Below are 14,667 nucleotides of genomic sequence, written 5' to 3'. Positions count from 1 at the left end.
GTTCAACTGGAACGAAAACTGACTATTCAAAAAAGTTGGCAAGGAGACATCCCTTTCATTTGGTTTGGTTCGGGCTATTTTGACAGGATTTAGGCATGATGCTATTGAGTGGCAAGTGTATTCCACATATTCTCACTCCAAATCCAGAACAGTGTCAAGTTGTTTGAGCAAGATAACACATTTTGGTCTATGGATGTGACCCATAAAGCTACCAATGAAATATCAACATCATTACTAAGGCAAAAAAAAAAAAGCATGGCAGTCAAAATGACGTGAGGGTCATGTTGAATGGATTTTTTTTTTTTTTTAAGGACTAGAGGATATTATTAGAATTCATTCCATGAGACACCATTGTTAATAGAGCTTACTAGTTTTACAGCAGAACTGTGTCAGGTATAAAGAGAAATAGTACATCTAGGTAAAATAATAATTTTATTTTAATAGTTGGGAATCTTATCCAGCCATAAGGCAGAAATGACAGTAACAGAAATGAAATTTTCTTAAGTTAAATAAAAATTGGAGATATATATATATATATCCATTTACCAAGTTCAGTTAGCTCTATGATAATGGTAAACAACTCATTCCTTAACATGGCCAGATCACCTTGCATTCAAAAGTAGAAAATCCAAAATCTAGATCTTTACACATCCATTCAACAGATATAAAAAATCACATTTACAATGTAATGCAAAAAGTTTAGTAAACAATAGATTAAGTTATTAGCTATATTAATATTTGATTCCTATAGTCAGTGTTCAACTCAAACAGCATTATATCTGTGCCAATATTTTGTTGATATTCATTGAAGAAACTGGGATTCTTGTTGCTGGGAGGTGACACCATATGATATGCATCCCAGCTCCCTCCAGTTTTGAATTTCATTCATTTGACTTATTCTTCTCATTTATACAGTGTTTGTGCCTTTCGTTTTAATCTCTCACCTGATTGAATCTCCTTTGAAATGTAAAGAGCAGCTGCTTGAATTTCAAAACTTTTCCATTGAATTTGTCCATAGATGGGTAACACATGCCAGAATATCATCATTGAATCGACACTGATGGAATCCTTACTGATGATTGTTGATCAGATGGAAGGTTTCTAGATAGTTTAAGAGTTAGCAGTTAATTGATTTCTCCATTACTTTAGAAAGTGTAGAAGTAAATGCAATGAGATGATAATTGGATGGGAGGGATTTGTCATCCTTTTTAGGAACTGGCTGGACATGGGCAAATTTCCAAGCAGAAGGAAAAACACCTTTGGAATAAGAAAGTGAAAAAAGGTGACACAGAACAGGAGTAAGTTTAGGAGCACAGGTTTTGAGACCAAGTGGAGCTACCATCAGAACCTGGAGCTTTCTTAGTATCAAGATTGATCAAAATCCTTCCATCCTGTTGATGGGATACCACAGGGGGTGGTGAATAGAGTGTATTATTTCCCTGGAAATAATGGGAGTTGGTTTACCAAGATCATCAATACACAAGTTGGAAATAAAATAAGATGCTAGAAAGTCAGCTTTAACTTTGGTTGAAGTGGCAGTAGAACCATCTGGTTTTGACACAGGTTATACAGATGAGCAATAGCTTGCCAGTAGCTTTGGCAAGAGACCAAAATGCTCAACTACCATTTGGATAAGAAACAAGTTTTATACTCCTAGCCTATTCTAAATCTAATTTGGTCTGAATAATAACTGCTTTACAATTGAATTGTTGTAAGATTTTGTGTAGGCTGAAAATGAACCTGGAGATTTGGATATTAGCCAATTGCAATATGCAACATTCTTGTTCTGAACAGCCTTAGCACATTTATTGGAAAACAACCAAGGATTAGATAAAGGACGAAAATTTTAAGGTGGAGTGTAGAATAAAGGATTCCATCCCTTCTAGAATAATTTCACTGACACGTTGTGAGCAAACATTGACACCAGAAGCATTTTCTTCTGATGCTGTATAAGCTTGCTTTCTTGCATCATTTGCCACTACTATTAATACTAATATCTGGGACCTTCATCAGTGGAAAATTCCTCCCAAGACTGCCAAAACTACTCTGGCTCTTCACTCTAACCACAGGACACTACACAATGCAAACGCACAAGATACACTTTTTAAAATCTCTGACCTTCACAGAGTTCTGTGTTACACAAACAGAGTACACAATATGGAGATGGGGGAAATCTCTGGGGCTGTTATCCAATGATTACTTTACACTTTCTGATGTCTGGCTTCACAACAAAGTATAAAAGAATACCATTTTAGACTCACTGAAATCAGACCTGATAACTTTTGCAGACTTGTTATCCCCAGTGTCAATGAGGTTTTTACATTTTTATTTTATTCATTTGGTAAAACCTCACTTACATATTTCATTTATTGTTATCTTTTTAGCTTCCATAGTCTAACAAAGGACCTTTATAATGTTACTTGGTTGTCTGTCTGTCCATCTGTCACAGCATCGTATCTCTGGAACCACTCAACCTATCAACTTGAAATTTTACATGGGTTGTGGGCCAACATAACACTATATTGATCATTATTGACAAAAATTTATCTGAGAAATAGGGGGTAAATGTAGGAGGGACAAAAATGTTGTCGACAACCTATGCAATAACGGTCAGAGAACTAGTATGGCGAACACAAATCCAGAGCGTGAGAAAGAAAGAACACAAGGACGCAAAATCAAAACTATAGCTTATTATACACCATTGGTAAGAGCTCGATGAGTAGGTTTGAAATATTTTTAAAATTAAAAATGGCAGTGCCTGACAGGAACATGTGAGTAATTTTCGTATTCCCCCCCCCTCTATTTCCGTCGCTAATGGAGCTAAAAATTTAAAAATCACATTAACTATGCCTTATTCGCTGCTTATTGAGGGAAAACTATTCCAATTGAAATCTATCAGAATAGTTGGTGAGAACGAGCCTTGTGTGGGCAAAGTTTTTACTGCTCAGGAATAGACGTTTTTCCTGTTTTATTAGCTTAAATTGGCATATTAACTTTTTTTCTAGAGTAGCTTTATATTCCTAGTTACGATACTTAGTTTAAAGTTTAACTTAGATAGAGATTTTGTAGGTATTACTTAGTATCGGTAAGGGTATCAAATCCACATGTTACAAGTTGCAGCTCCACTGAACGAGACGTTTTTTAGCCATATTTATAGTATAGATTTCAATTGTTGGGATATTAGAGACGTGGTGTCACACAGATATAAGGAATGCAGAACTGGAATTGTTATATTAAATTATTTTCTATAAGTAGCTTATAGACCTAGTCAGGATCCGTAGTTTATTCTGAATTGAGACAGTGAGATTTCGAAGTTAATTAATACTTAAGTCTCCGTAGATTTACCGTTCGTAACTTGCACCATTGTTATACGATACAACGTTATATCCCGAACTAGATAGCTTAAGCTTAGTATAGTATAGTATATAATATAATATTGTCAATTAATCAGTAAAATCTATTAATCTTGTTAAACTTCATTGTCAATTAAATTGTACTTTTTAACTAAATACATATAATGACTTAGATTACAAACGTAACATAATTAATTAATACATAACTTGATATGGAAGTTATATAAATGGAAATCGTAGATAATACTCGATACTGAAAAATATATATAGTGTTATCACTGTGTTGAGATACAAGTTTAGAGTTATAATTCTGTACTGAAATTGAAATATTATTGAAATTAAATCGAAATCATGAGTCAGACCAGAGCAGCTAAGCAAAAGGCTCAAGCTAATGGGAGTGCTGTGGCTCAGGGGAGAACTGAGGGGGGGGGCAGTTGCTCTCTGAATCAGGCTTTTAAAATGCACTGCTTGCTTGATGTTTGTGGAGCAATCGGGTACAGGACATGATATTGCCATGGGGGATGTCTTTGTGTGTGCACGATATAAGGAGTGTAAGGAAATCAGCAACAACTCTGCATTGTTATGAGCCTATATGAGAGCTTGAAGGACAGGGTTGATGCCCTTAAAGGATCAAAATTGAGGGGGCCCATCAAGCTCTCAGCTGCCCAAATCAACGCCAGAGCTTGCACTTGATCATCATGCAACACAGCAGCAACCCCCAAGGCAGAATGCACTGGTCCCACAGGAACTAGTATTTGTTGGTGACTCTACTGTCAGGGAAACAGGAAACATGGTATGTAAAAAGGATAGGTAGAAGAGGACCAGGGTATGTCTACCAGGGGCAAAGGTTGATGACGTTGTAGAGCGAATATCATCTTTTAAGGGTACAAAAGGTGATATAGTTTTACACGTTAGCACTAATGATATTAAGAGTAGGAGACTGGCGGAATTACTTAACAAATACAGGTCACTGTTGAAAAAAGCCTGGAATTATCGTTGAATTTGAAAGTGACTGCAATTCTGCCCAGACACGATAGGAGGGAGTATATGATGAGCGCCTTGTCGATCAATTTGGACCTGGAAAGATTGTGAAAGGCTCAAGGGGTACAATTTTTTTCAGCCTGGTCTGTACTTGTTAACAGGAAAGACTGCTTCTACAGGGATGGGATACACTTAAATAGAAAGGGTGCAAGAATATTTGCTGATGCTATCGAGGCAGTGTTAGGTGGGTTGGAGGGGAATACAAGGACTAAAAGATTAACAGTAGCCACTTGCAGAGGTGAAAGGGATTCTTGCACTGCTTCTATTGGAATGAGCAGCAGCCTGGAAAACAAGATGTAGTGTATTTCAGAGACTGCTCGGAGTCATTGCGGTACAAGAAAACACATGGGTTGTGTTAGGGGTAGCTAAGAATAGAAACAGGTGCATGTATACTTGCGTGTACACCAATGCTAGTAGTTTGGTAAATAAATTTGATGACTTTGAGGTATTGCTCAAAACATCAAAGGCAGATATTGTTGGGATATTAGAGACGTGGTGTCACACAGATATAAGGAATGCAGAACTGGAATTTGGGGAGTACAATGTGTACAGACAGGATAGGAAGGGAGGAGGGGTTATGCTATTAGTTAAGAAACACATAAAATGCAAGGAAGCGAAGCCAGTTGACATCGCTGGACAGTGCGTGTCGAGTGAGTTTGGTGTGACATAAGCATTGGGAGATCAAAATTGAGAGTAGGAGTGTGCTATAGGCCTAATGACTCTGATGAGTATAATAAGAAACTGTACAGGTAAATAGTGGGCAAGTAAATCCGAGAGTCTTATAATGGGGAATTTTAATTTCCCAGATATTGACTATAATTTGTAGGTTGGTCACTCGCACACTAGCAAGGCTTTTGTGGATTTATTGGATGATTGTTTTCTACATCAGCATGTTCGGGAGGCAAATAGAAGGAGGAATACACTTGATCTGATTATCAGTAGCGATTCTTCATGCATTAAGAATCTACAGATAAAGGAGCCACTAGGTGGCAGTGATCGCAGTATGCTGAAGTTGGTTTTACTCAATGAGGTAACTACCATCAGGGGTAAAGGGAAGGGTTTTGCTTTTGTAAAGGCGACTACGATGGTCTGAGACAGTATTTAAATTCTATATAGTGGGACCAACTGATGATGTTACCAACATAAAATTCAAGATGGGAAGCATTGAAAGAACTTATCTTGGAAGCTACTAGGCTTTACATACCACCCAAGAAATATTGTTCAAAGTTTAGGCCTAAATGGATGTCAGATGAACTAATGAGACATATGGCAGAGAAGAAAAATGCATGGGATACATATAAATTAATGGGTGACATGGAAGCCTGTGATAGATATAAGCTGGCCTGTAACCAAGTCACAAAAGAGATTTGGCAGGCAAAGGCAGATTATGAGAAATCCTTGGCAAAGGATGCAAAGAAAAACAGAAAAGAGTTCTTTACCTACGTAAACTCTAGAAGGAAAGGGATGAATCAGATTGGTCCACTGGATATCGATGGTTCAACTGTTGATGATCCCGCTCAGGTGGCTAACAAACTAAATGAGTATTTTGCATCTACATTCACACATTAGGAGTTATTCAGGAAGGGAATGCGAGAGGTGAAGTAAACTCTGGCAGTGAGCTAGATGATTTTGTAAAAACTGAGAGGAAAGTGGAGGAGAAATTGTTGAGGATAAACATAAAAAAGGCACCTGGGGTGGATGGGATCTATCCAGTTATATTAAAGGAGGCAGCAAAGGAAGTAAGAAAACCCTTAGCCATGAGAGCGTCTTTGGACTCAGGGGAGGTACCGCTAGACTGGAGATGAGCAAATGTGACCCCCAACTCACAAAGGAGAATCAAAGGCTGACACAAGTAATTATAGACCTGTGAGTTTAACTTCTGTTCCAGGAAAATTAATGGAGGTACTAGTTAAAGAAGCACTGCTGCACAAATTGGAGTAGTGTGGCATTGGAGGCAAATGGCTGCTATCAATAAATGGATAGTTGAGCGGGAGAAGACAGATTGGTAATCAATGGAAACTGCTCGTTGTGGACTAATGTTATTAGTGGAGTCCCTCAGGGTTCAGTGTTGATTGAATTGTTGTTTTCTGTATTTATAAATGATATTGATGACAGTATATCAAGCTCAATGTCCAAGTTTGCAGACGATACAAATGTTGGCAGGGTTTTGAAGGACACTACTGACGCTATGCTGCTGTAACACGATCTGGAAAGGTTGAGCAGATGGGCTGAGAGGTGGCAAATGAAGTTTAACATTGACAAATGCAAAGTACTACATATGGAAACAGTAACCCCAGAGCAACATATCAACTCTGTGGTACTACACTGACAGTGGCAGAGAATGAAAAGGACCTGGGGGTAATTGTGCAGGTAGATATGAAGTTCTCTGAGCAGTGCAGATGGGCTGTGAGAGTAGCTCATGGTGTGTTGTCAATGATATACAGGAATTTTTCTAGCAGGGATAAGGAGGTGATTATTCCCTTGTATAAGGCAATGGTCAGGCCACACCTTGAGTTCTGTATACAGGTAGTAGTAGTAGTAGTGGCATGTGATGCAAGAAAGCAAATGTATGAGCTTATGCAGCATCAGCCAAAAAAAAAAAAAAAATCACGCCATTCCCTCCAAATGCCTGTCCAGTTCCTCTTTAAATTTATTCAACCTATCAACTTCCACAACGACAGATGGATGTTTGTTCCAGCAATTAACCACCCACTGGCTAAAGGCAAATTTCCGCACATCTAATCTACATCTGTCTTTTCTTAATTTGGATTTATGTCCCCTTAGGTTCGTAATCTGAACAAGTGGAAGGATCTCATCAGAATTCAGCGTGCTGAACCCATTCAAGGCCTTATACACCTCAATCAGATCACTGCGTAGGTGCCTAGTCTCCAGCCACTGCAATTTGCAGAACTTAAGCCTCTCTTGATAAGAGGATCCCTTCATTCCCCTCACCAATCTTGTTGCCCTTCTCTGTACACGCTCAAGTAAATCTACATCCTTCCTAAAATGAGGCCTCCAGACCTGTACGCAGTACTCAAGTCGTGGCCTGACCATTGCCTTATACAGAGGGATAATCACCTCCTTTTTCCTACTAGCAAAATTCCTATATATCATTGACAAAACCCCATGACCTGCCCTGGCAGCCTGTCTGCATTGCTCAGAAAACTTCATATCTGCCTGCACAATTACTCCCAGGTCTTTTTCATTTTCTACCACCTTAAGTGTAATACCACAGAGTTGGTACGTTTCTCTGGGGTTACTTCTACCCATATGCAGTACTTTGCATTTGTCAAGGTTAAACTTCAGTTGCCACTTCTTAGCCCATCTGCCCAAATTATCTAGATCCTGTTGCAGTAGCATACTGCCATTACTGTCATTAACAACCCTGCCAACCTTTGTATCATCTGCAAACTTCGACACTAAGCGTGATATACCTTCATCAATATCATTGATAAATATACAAAACAACAGTGGACCCAACACCGAACCCTGTGGGACTCCACTAATAACATTAGTCCAAGAATAGCAGCACCCATTGATTACCACCCTCTGTCTTCTCCCACTTAACCACCCCTTTATCCATAGCAGCAATTTGCCTCCAATGTCACACTGCTCCAATTTGTGTAGCAGTCTTCCATGTGCAACAGTATCAAAAGCCTTTCTAAGATCCAAGTATATGATATCAAAATTATTTTTTGCATCCAGTTCCTTTGTAACCACATCATAATATCCTATCAAATTTGTCAGACAAGACTTTCCCTTAACAAACCCATGCTGTGTCTGAATTATTGCTGCAGTCTTGTCTAGATGATCCTGCAATGCATCTTTAACCAGTGACTCCATTATTTTACCCGGAACAGAAGTTAAACTAACTGGTCTGTAATTACTCGTGTCACCCTTTGATCCCCCTTTGTGAATTGGGGATACATTTGCACATCTGCAGTCCGTGGGAACCTCCCCTGAGTCCAAGGATGCTCTCATAATTATGGCTAAGGGTTTGCTTAGTTGCTTTGCCGCCTCCTTTAATATAACTGGATAGATCCCATCCACCCCAGGTGCTTTTCTTACGTTTAACTTCAACAGTTTCTCTTCCACTTTGCTCTCAGTTATTACAAAATCATTAAGTATCCTGCTACAATTTGATAACCTTCTGCCATTTTCAAACCTTAATAATTCCTCACGTGTGAATGTAGATGCAAAATACTCATTCAGTTTGTTTGCTATCTGATCAGGATCATCAACAGTCGAACCATAGATGTCAAGTGGACCAATCAGATTCATCCCCTTCCTTTTAGAGTTTATATAAGTAAAGAAATCCTTGCTATTTTTCTTAGCATATTTTGCCAAGGATTTCTCGTAATCTGCCTTTGCCTGCCGAACCTTCTTTGTGACCTGATTACAGATTAACTTATATCTGCCATAGGCTTCTGAGTCGCTTGATAATTTATATGCATCCCATGCATTTTTCTTCTCTGTTACGAGTCTCATTAGTTCATTTGACAACCATTGAGGCCTAAACCTTGAACAATATTTCTTAATAGGTATGAAACTTTTAGTAGCATCCACGATTAATTCCTTGAATGCTTCCCACTTAATACTGTTGGTAACATTGTCAGTTGATTCCACTGTACAGAATTTAAAAACTGTCGGAGACCACTGTACTCGCCTTTACGGAAGCAAAAACCCTTTCCTTTACCCTTGATGGTAATTAAATCTTTAAGTAAATCCCACATCAGTACACTGTGATCACTGCCACCTAGTGGTTCTTTTATCTGCAAATTCCTAATACATGAATGATCACTGCTGATAACCAGATCAAGAGTATTACTTTCTCTGGTTGCCTCTCGAACATGCTGCTGCAGAAAACAATCATCCAATAAATCCACAAATGTCTGACTAGTGTGTGAGTGCCCAACCCACAAGTTCCAGTCAATATCTGGGAAGTTGAAATCCCCCATTATAAGACATTCCGATTTACTAGCCCACTCTATTTCTCTGTACAATTGTTCATTGTACTCATTCGAGTCATTAGGCCTATAACACACTCCTACTCTTATTTTTGCTTTTGCAGTGCTTATGTCACACCAAACTGACTCAACAGTGCACTGTTCATCTATATCAACTGGCTGCACTTCTTTTGATTTTATGTTTTTCTTAATTAACAGCATAACACCTCCTCCCTTCCTATCCTGTCTATCCTTTCTGTACACATTGTACTCCCCAAATTCCAGTTCGGCATTCCTTATATCAGTGTGACGCCATGTCTCTGATATCCCAACAATATCCGCCTTTGATGTCTTGACCAACACTTCAAATTCATCAAATTTATTTACTATACTTCTAGCATTGGTATACATGCAAGCATACGTGCTCCTACTCCTATTCTTTGTTACCCTAACACATCCCATATACCCACCCGTTCCACGATGACCGCCACCCGTCCCTGAAACCCCCAACACCCCAAGCTCCAGGTCGCTACTTATTCTAATAGAAGTTGTGCAAGAATCACCTTCACCTCTGCCTACGGCTACTGTTAAACTATTAGTCCTTGTATCCCCCCAAGCTATCAGTTTTCCGACCCACCCAACACTGCCTCGATAGCATCAGCAAATATTCTTGCACCCTTTCTATTTAAGTGTATCCTATCCCTGTAGAAGCAGTCTCTCCTGTTAACAAGTACAATCCAGGCTGAAAAAAATTCTATCCCTTGAGCCTTGCACAATCTTTCCAGGGCCGAATTGATCGACAAGGCTCTCATCATATACTCCCTCCTATCGTGTCTGGGCAGAATTGCAGACACTTTCAAATTCAACCCTAATTCACGGCGTTTTTTCATCAGTGACCTGTACTTGTCAAGTAATTCTGTCGGTCTCCTACTCTTGATATCATTAGTGCCAACGTGTACAACTATATCACCTTTTGTGCCCTTAAAAGATGATATCTGCTCTACATCATCAACCTTTGCCCCTGGCAGACATACCCTGGTCCTGTTCCACCTATCCTTTTTACAAAGGATGTTTCCCGTTTCCCTGACAATAGAGTCACCAACAACTACTAGTTCCTGAGAGACCAGCGCATTCTGCCTTGGGGGTTGCCGCTGTGTTGCGTGATGACCAAGTGCAAGCTCTGGCGTTGATGTGGGCAGCTGAGAGCCTGATGGGCCCCTCAATTTAGATCTTTCGAGGGCATCCACCCTGTCCTTCAAACTCTCATATAGGCCCATAACAACGCTGAGTTGTCGCCTGATTTCCTTACATCGCGCACACACAAAGACATCCCCCATGGCAATATCATGTTCCGTTCCAGATAGTTTGGCAAACATTTCACAAGTCGCACATTTTTTAGGCTGTGATGCATTGGAGAATCGCCCCCCTCAGTTCTCCCCCAAGTCACAGCACTCCTGCCACTTTGTGCCTGTTGCTTTGCTGCTCTAGTTTGGGGCATGATATTTTAAATTAATAAAATCAATAAATTAAATTAATTAAATGTCAATACTATGCTATCTAATAGAAACAGTGAAGCGTATTACTGTTTCTATAATTATACGTTAGATCTACCTAGCTACCTCAATTAAAAATTTGAATTCACTATCACTATATACAAAAACAATGCCTGCAATATTCAAACGAAATAACAGTTTTATAAAGTATTACGTATATCTACAAAAACTGTTTATATAAATTAAAATAAAAATAACCAGCGTAATTAAAACTATAAGACTACGTATTAAGTACAATATAAAATAACAATTATGTAAATAAAAAGCAAACACTTATCGTTTTTTTCAGAGCCTGTAACTCGCAGCTGTATTTTCTAAAGAGAGTCAGCGCACTCTATATCCTTCTTGAAATGAGGTCTGGAGACCTCATTTCAAGAAGGATATAGAGCTGTTGGAACGAGTACAGAGAAGGGCAACAAGATTAGTGAATGGAGCAATGGGTTGCTCTTACAAAGAAAGGTTTAAGTTTTGAAAATTACAGTGTCTTGGGACTAGGCACCTGTAGGCTGATCTGATTGAGGTGTATAAAGTCTTGAACAGGTTGAGCAAGCTAAATGCTGATGGGATTCTTCCTCTTGCTCAGAATAATCACCTGAGAGGGCGTAAATTCAAATTGAGGAAAGACAGATGTAGGATAGATATGCCTAAATTTGCCTTTAGCCAGCGGGTAGTTGGTTGGTGGAACAGACTTCCATCCCTTGTTGTGGTAGTTGATAGCCCAAATAAATTTTAGGCTCAGCTGGACAGGTATTTTGAACGAATGGAGGGGTGAAATGGGAGTTGTTTTTTTTTGGCTGATGCTGCATAAGCTTGCTTTCTTGCATCATATTCCTCTACTAATGCTATCATTTACTTTTTGTGTTAAAATTAAAAAAAATAATTTTTTTATTGCACTTCGATATAATATGCTTCTTTGTACTAAGTAACTCTCCTTTTGGTGACGAAAAGGTTGCTAAATAGTTAGTGAATAATTCTATAGAGGTCATTTATAAATTTTATGATGAGAAGTATTTTTTAAAAATTTTCAAAGTTGGAGTTGTCCCGGCAAGGAGGTACTCAGAGAGCCAGTGTTGCGGCGGTTGGTGGTGGGGACGTGCCTGCATGGAGTCTTGCATTGCCCTCACCTGCCAGTTGCTTCTCCCCAAGGCTTTAATCACTTCTCTGGGAAGAAGTCAGAGTCGCTTCTCCCACCCTTGTTTATTCACAACAGCTGGAAAGACTCAAATAGACAAATTTTCGTTAGTTCCTCAGTTTTAGGCCAAGCCAGGGTACTAGAAATTTTTTTCAGTTACCATAAAGCTCTCTATTTGAGATACTACACTAACAACTATTCGTGACTATGGACCCTCTATTCTGAGGCACTCAGTAATTGACTGTTTTATTATTAATGTAAATCTCCTCTATCTTGGCTGTATTGAGGTATTGCCCCTATTTTATTAGATGGCAATAGCGGATATTATATATGTATATTCGGTCTAGATTAAAACTGCTCTTGTTCTTTACCCTTCTGCTTTATTTCTTCAAACTCTTTATAATCTCTTATCACCTGAATGCATCATTACTTGGATGCCACAAATGAATGTCAGATGAACTAATGAGACTCATGGTAGAGAAGAATAATGTTTGGGATGCATATAAACTATCAGGTAACACAGAAGCCTATGGCAGATATAAGCTGGTCTGTAATCAAGTCACAAAGGAGGTTAGACAGGAGAAGGCAGATTACGAGAAATCTTGGTAAATATGCAAAATCTTCTTTACTTATGTAAACTCTAGAAGAAGGGGATGAATCAGACTGGTCCACTTGATATCGATAGTTCAACTGTTGACGTTTGTCAGGTAGCTGACAAACTGAATGAGTATTTCACATCTACGTTCACACATGAGGAGATATTCAGGGAGGGGACTCTCAGGTGTATATCAAACTCTGGCAGGGAACTAAATGATTTTGTAATAACTGAGAGCACAGTGGAGGAGAAATTGTTGAAGTTAAACGTAAGAAAAGTACATGGGGTGGATGGGATCTATCCAATTAAAGGAGGTGGCAAAGGAAGTAAGCAAACCCTTCACCGTAATTATTGAGCGCTTCCTTGGACTCAGGGGAGGACTCTATATACTGGAGATGTACAAATGTGTCCCCAATTCACAAAGGAGGATCAAAAGGTGACAATGTAATTATTGACCTGTTAGTTTAACTTCTGTTCTAGTGAAAATAATGGAGTCTAGTAAAACATGTAATATGCAGGATCATTTAGACAAGGATCCAATTACACTTCAGACACATCAGGGGTTTGTTAAGAGGAAATATTGTCTGACTAATTTGATTGGATACTATGATGTGGTCACAAAGGAACTGGATGCAAAAAATAATTTTGATATCGTATACATGGATTTTAGGAAAGCTTTTGATACTGTTGCATGTGAAAGACTACTGTACAAATTGGAGCAATATGGCATTAAGGGCAAATTGCTGCTATGGATAAAGGGATAGTTGAGTGGGAGAGGACAGAGTGGTAATCAGTGGATACTGCTCTTCATGGACTAATGTTATTAGTGGAGTCCCCCAGGGTTTGGTGTTGGGCCCATTGTTGTGTTCTGTATTTATTAATGATATTGATGAAGGTATATCAGGTTTAATTTCCAAGTTTGCAGACAATACAAAGGTTGGCAGGGTTGGTAATGACGGTACACTACTGCAACAGGATCTAGAAAAATTGAACAGATGTGTTGAGAGGTGGCAACTGAAGTTTAACATTGATATATATAAAGTATTGCATATGGGTAAAAATAACCCCACAGTCACATATCAACTGTGGTACTACTTTTACACAATTACCCCCAGGTCTTTCATTCTTCACCACCTTGAGTGGTGAAGAGTGAAAAAGACCTGGGAGTAATTGTGAAGTGTGTTAATTATTAGTTGTCTGACGGCACTGGGGTTTCCCCCATTGTGCAGTGAGATATGAAGTTTTCTGAGCAATGCAGATAGTCTGCAAGAGTAGCTCATGGTGTGTTGTCAATGATATACAGGATTTTTCTAGCAAGGATAAGGAGGTGATTATTCCTTTGTATACAACAATGGTCAGGCCACACCTTGAGTATTATATACAGATCTGGAGGCCTCATTTTAGGAAAGATGTAGAGCTGCTGGAACAAGTACAGAGAGGGGCAATGAGATTGGTGAATGGAACAAAGGGTTGCTATTATGCAGAAAGGCTTAAATTCTGCAAATTGCAGTGTCTGGAGAATAGGTGCCTGCGAGGGGATCTGATTGAGGTGTATAAGGCCTTGAATGCTTTGAGCAAGCTCAATGCTGATGGGATTCTTCCTGTTGCCCAGATTAATCATCTGAGATAACATAAATTCAAATTAAGGGAAGACAGTTTTAGAATAGATGTGTGAAAATTTGGGTTTAGCCAGTGGATGGATGATTGCTGAAACAAACTTTCATCTGTCGTTGTGGAAGTTGACAACTTAAATAAATTCAAGGCAGAACTAGACAAACATTTCAGTGAATGGATGGGTTAAATGGGAAGGTTTAGTTTTTTTTTTCTGTCTGATGCTGTATAAGCTTGCTTTCTTGCAACACTTGCCTCTGCTAATGCTACTTATTCACTGGTGGTTTCATTCTGCAAATTCTTATAAATAAAATTCAGTTTATGTGAGCTTCTCCATTTTTTGTGATCCATAAAAATGAAAGTAAAGGTGTGGAGTTTTCCATCTGTTATGCAAACATTAATTATTATATAAATATATCTGCCACTATGAAATGTG

General features: G+C 38.8%; 1 protein-coding gene across 2 annotated transcripts in view; it reads left to right on the top strand.

The window, feature by feature from the left end:
* Nucleotides 1–14,667, top strand: part of LOC150080415 (dynamin-1-like) — a 209,363-nt gene that overhangs the window by 182,166 nt on the left and 12,530 nt on the right. The window lies entirely within an intron of this gene.

The sequence above is a fragment of the Mastigoproctus giganteus genome, chromosome 9 (genome assembly GCF_048544385.1).
Source record: "Mastigoproctus giganteus isolate SK-2022 chromosome 9, ASM4854438v1, whole genome shotgun sequence".
Lineage (NCBI taxonomy): Eukaryota > Metazoa > Arthropoda > Arachnida > Uropygi > Thelyphonidae > Mastigoproctus > Mastigoproctus giganteus.
Note: the sequence above shows the minus strand (reverse complement) of the source record. Positions and strands in the feature narration are given on the sequence as shown.